Source organism: Saccopteryx bilineata, unplaced genomic scaffold, assembly GCF_036850765.1.
Source record: "Saccopteryx bilineata isolate mSacBil1 unplaced genomic scaffold, mSacBil1_pri_phased_curated manual_scaffold_33, whole genome shotgun sequence".
Taxonomy (NCBI): Eukaryota; Metazoa; Chordata; class Mammalia; order Chiroptera; family Emballonuridae; genus Saccopteryx; species Saccopteryx bilineata.
The window spans coordinates 96,321-101,714 of NW_027095459.1; the positions used below are offsets into that span (position 1 = coordinate 96,321).

At 43.0% G+C, this 5,394-nt stretch overlaps 1 pseudogene; it reads right to left on the bottom strand.

Annotated features, from left to right (window-relative positions):
• Positions 1-304: 304 nt before the first annotated feature.
• Positions 305-5,083, bottom strand: LOC136318316 (histone-lysine N-methyltransferase PRDM9-like; annotated as a pseudogene).
• Between the last annotated feature and the right edge of the window lie 311 nt (positions 5,084-5,394).

A 5,394-nucleotide genomic window follows, 5' to 3' on the forward strand; every position in this document is an offset into this window, starting at 1 on the left:
TCCCCTGAGTGTGTTCTCTGGTGTGTAAGAAAATTTGACTTCTGTGAAAAGCATTGCACACACTTTCTGCAAACATAAGGCTTGTTTCCTGAGTGTGTCCTGTGGTGTCTGAGGAGATGTGACTTTCATGTAAATCCTCATTCACTCTCCCTGCAAACATAGGGCTTCTTCCCTGAATGTGTTCTCTGGTGTGTGAGAAGATTTGACTTCTGTGAAAAGCGTCACACACACTTTCTGCAAAATAGGGCTTGTCCCCTGAGTGTGTTCTCTGGTGTGTGAGAAAATGTGTCTTCTGTGTAAAGCCTCACTCACACTCTCTGCAAACATAGGGCTTCTCCCCTGAATGTGTTCTCTGGTGTGTGAGAAGATGTGACTTCTGTGTAAAGCCTCGCTCACACTGTCTGCAAACATAAGTCTTCTCCCCTAAGTGGTGTGTCCTCTGGTGTCTAAGGAGATGTGACTTCTTTAGAAAGCCTCGCTCACACTCCCTGCAAACATAAGTCTTCTCCCCTGAGTGTGTCCTCTGGTGTCTGAGGAGATGTGACCCATCATCAAAGCCTTGCCCACACTCTCCATACTTGACAGCTACAATTCTCGACATTCCTACTCTCATAGACAGTTTTTCTGTGTCCACAGAATACACATTCTGGACTCTGCTGGGCACTTCCTGCATCATTCTCTCTTGCTCTCTAGAGCTTTCCAGGTGTCCTTTGAGAGGTTTGAAAAAAGCCCTTGAAATCCTCCTCTGCCTGGTTCTTTTAAGCAAATGTTTGGACTTTTCTTTGACCTTTTGACCTTCAGCTTTGTCATTCCAGCTGTGTGTATCAGTATGTTGCTGCTGCTGATTTGGATCCTCTGGGCAGGGATCCTCTGATTGGAGGTGATTTCTTGCAGATGTTCCTGGGAGAATTTGAGAGGGGTGATTGCATCCCACATGTTGACTGAGGAATTTCTGACTGGAGAAGGCCAGAGAGCAGGAGGGACATGGGTGTATCTCTGGCTGTGGTTCTGCTGAAAAAAAAATTTGGTCAGGACAGATGTTTAAAAGGCTGCCTGGGCCATATGTTTTGTTAAGACTTGTCCCACGAGTCATTCTTATGGGGTTGACAGTGTAATCTCTTTCTCCCACAAAGTGTTTCTTTACAGTCTGTTTTCTCTTTTCATTTTTATGTACTATATCTTCTTTAGAAATCCAGAAAGCCCACATTAAGAGTTCTTTCTACACATTGCCAGATGTGGGACTATCAAGTAGCAAACAGATGACAAACTAAAAACATGTCCTTTCTCAAGCTTCACATAAAATATTCATAGTTGATTTTATTCAGTGTCAGCCCATTTCATATACAATAGGAAGTCCTCTTTCAAAATAAATCCCCAACCATACTTTTTAAAAATTGATTGATTTTAGAGAGAGAAAAAGAGGAGGAGGAAGAAGAAGAAGAGAAAGGATGAGGAGAAAAAAGAAGAAGAAGAAGAAGAAGAGACAGAGAGACATTTATTCATTGTTCTACCTAGATATGCAGTCATTGGTCATTTCTTGTATGTGGTCTGACCAGGCTCAACCTTGGTATACAGAATGGTGCTCTAACCAACTGAGCTATCCAGCCAGGTTCCCCAATCATACTTCTTACATTGCTGACTCCTATTCCTCTCCAGCTAATCCATAATCCTCTCTCACTAGGAGATAAAGTAATCTCTGAGAGGATTCCCCACTGAAGTTTATTCTCCAAAAATTAACAAAGCAAATCTTAGAGAATAAGCCTCCCTATAGCCAAGAACAGCAAAATCATCCCACCTCACTCAGGAAGGTCCCCAGTGTCTCAGCTTGGATCAGAGCACTGCATTCCAGGCTTCTGGACATCTATTGAAACTCTGCTGTAACCCTATACACTAGACAGGGGTGGACATCAGAAAACAGGCCCATGCCTAGTTTTACCAGTGCATAGAGTGTTGGCCAAGCATGTGGATGTCCCAGGTTTGAACCCCAGTCAGGGAACACACAAAAAGCAACTATCAGATTCTCTTCTCCTCCCTCTCCTCCTTCTCTCTCTCTTTCCCTTCCCACAGCCAGTAGCTCAATTGGTTTGATCATCAGCTTGATATCTCAGTTGGTTCAGTGTTGACCTCAGGCACTGAGGGTAGCTCAGGCTAGTCTGAGCATGAACCGCAGACTTGGGTTGCTGGGTGGATCCTGGTCGGGGCATATGAAGAAATCTGTCTATCTCCCTTTCTCTCACTTAAAAAAATTAAATCAAAATAAAAAATATAAAGATTTAACCTAAGAATCAAAGGAATATGAAATGAATTCTTAATTTCTAAAGCATCTGATTCAATATTTTACTGACTTTAGAGTGTACCATGAAAATTCCTAAGAAGAGTTCTCTCTTTTTTTTTTCATTTTGAAGAACAGTTGTGCCCACCTCTAGTTGCTGTGAACTGTCTCTTCTCCTTGCTGCCACACTTGATGCTCAGCATCTGGCCATAGTCATCACCATACCAGACTAGCAGCTCACAGTCTGGCTTGATGACCCAGAAGGTTTGGTAAAAAATCTGCCCATGATACTGAAAGGCTACCAGGTTCTGCTCTTCATCATCCTGGGCACAGTTCACATACCTGGGATTGAGGCAGGTGAAAGAAAAGAAACACACAGGCGATGAATTCCTACTGCCTCTGAGATCCATGTCCAGCTCTGCACCTGACAGTCGGGCTCTGATGTCACTCACTCCCACAGTGCTCCCAAGAGAACCTTCTGTTTAATGTCTGAGCCTGTCACAATGTCATATGACTTCCTATGTCCAGGTCCTGCTTATGGTGCTCATCCTTCCTAATACCATTTTCCAAAGCCAATTTCAGACATAACCTCCACCCTGATTGGCCATAAATTCCAGTGACCACTAGCTTTTCCAAACTAACTCAGGTTGTTTTACATCACATAACTTGCTACTTGATGTTGGACTCTGTGTCTAGATTAGTTCACTTCATTCAATACTCAGCCCAAGTCCATCTTTTCTTGAGAGGCCTTTCTCCATTATTCTCAAATTTTATTTAGGCAGCATTTGATGCCTCACCAGGTTCCCCCAAAAACCTGGAGGTCTCCCTGCCCCACTGAAGTGAGAAACAAAGAGGGAGACAGACAAACTCTGGCATGAGCCCGACCATGATCCACCTGACATGCCCACCAGGGGGCAATGCTAAGCCCTTCTGGGGTGTTGCTCTGCTTCAACTGAAGCCATTGTAGTGCCTGAGGTGGAGGCCATGAAGCCATTTTTAGCACCCGGGCCAACTTTGCTCCAATAGAGCCTTGGCTGCGGGAGGGAAAGAGAGAGATAAAGGAGTTGGGGAAGGACAAAAAAGCAGATGAGCAATTCTCTGTGCCCTGGCTAGGAATCTAATCTTGGACTTCCACAGTCAGGCTGATGCTCTACTGCTGAGCCAACTGATCAGGACTTGGAGCTCTCTTTGTCTTAGCAAAATCATAAAGAACAATAATAGCTTACTCACATTCTGTAGCTTCTGATGAAAGAGCCCCTCAAGGAAGTGGCCAATGATCATTGCTCTGCAGGCTTCAGAACTCAGTTCTAGTTAGAAGTGAGACTGGGATCATTTGCTGCCTTCACAGTTTTAAGCTATCCTGGTTTAGATATCCTGGCACTGTGTGATTCTCAAAAAATAGAAAAGTATAGTTAAACATTTCTAAAATTAATTGTTTCACTCTGTCTGCAATTCATCCTCTATAAGAAGATGGGTTATATGATCTGTTTAAATAATGAATACCTTCCTCTGAACTGGAATATAGTAAGGGCTTGCTTAAATAATGTTCATTAGATCAATTAAAGTATAATCCAAGCCCTCAAAATTTTTTATCCAGTGCCTAAATTTTGTCTAGCATAAAGATTTATATTTTGAGGACATATGCTTTATTTTTATCTCCTTTTTTTAATCTAAATACCTCCTGCCTTGAAAGAGCACTGAAGGGAGAAAAAAGAGGATCAGAGGATTAAGGGAGACCACTGAGAGGAGGCATGATGAGAAGGAAAGATGTATGGGCCTGAGAGGGATGAGTGTTCTCCGTGACTCCCAGAAACTTATTGGCCTTACCTCATCCAGTTGGCCAAGGATTCATCCTTCCCATCCACATACTCATGGCAGTTTCTCCCTTTGGTGATCTGCATTTCAGGAAGAAAATATAAAGACTTTTTTGGATGAGCAGGTAATAGAGAAATTATTTTACCCTACTGTCAACAAAACTCTTTCAGCTTGCATGCATTGCCACTCTGGACCACATGATACTTTTCTTACTCATCACATCTGAGTTGACCTGTCCACTCAGGTCTAAAAGGAGGCATTCTTTTGTGTCTGTAACACTTTACTTCCACTTAACCTGTGATACTTATCAGGAGTTTCATAGTGTGAAAAGTGCACTTGTACCCAGAACTAACCATATTGTCTCCATCCATGTCCTAGTATGTAGAAGGGCAGGTCCCACCAAGCCATGGGAGTGATGTGGAAAGCCACAAGAAAGGGAAAGAGGTAAATGTTTCTCACCAGCCAGGATATCCATTGTTGCCTGCCTCTTCATCTTCTGTAATCTGGCCCTCATAAGGGCCAAAGTGCAGATCCTCTGGCAGAGCAGATGCATCGTTTCACACTCCAAGACCAGCCTCAGGGATGCCTCATGCTCTAATTCTCAACCCAGGGGGCAGAGTGAGGGCTGCGTGGTTTGGATGCCCCTTATCTACTGCACTGTCTTTTACAAATGTAGGGGACCCATGCACGTCACAACTGTCAATGAAGAAGTTCTGACACTTCTCACAATCTGGGGGTGAGAGCAACAGGGATTAGGGAAGGTGTAGTGCATGTTCCTGGACATATAGAGCTTCAGAGAGAGCCCAGGCACTCACATTATTGAGCCTCAATTCTGTAGGGCAAGTCCATAGAGAACAGGAATGCTTAAATGACCAGACAATATTATTGTATGAAGAGATAACATGCTTCTGAGGGTCACTTACAGAGGTAGTCATCATCCTGGGGCTTGCTGTCCTCTTGGTGCACATGGCCTTTTCTTTCTCATAGACTATACATCTTTACTTCAGTCTCCTTTCTCATGAGTTCTAAGTTGGAGAAGAATGAGTTGAATGGAGGCTGGAGTGTTAGTCCCTATGTTATCAGAAAACACACAGTCTCCTCTCATCAAATTATCACATGTCCTTCTGTATACTCTGGTATTTTCCTTTGTAAAATATTGGCTCAGAGAGCCTCTATAATAGTAAGCCTCTACACTGACTACAGATGACCAATGCAATATTTGTTTTTATATCTTCCCATTATAAGGTTTAACTTCCCTACATTTAATTATTCATAAAATATTTATTAAGGGCACAGTATATGTAAGG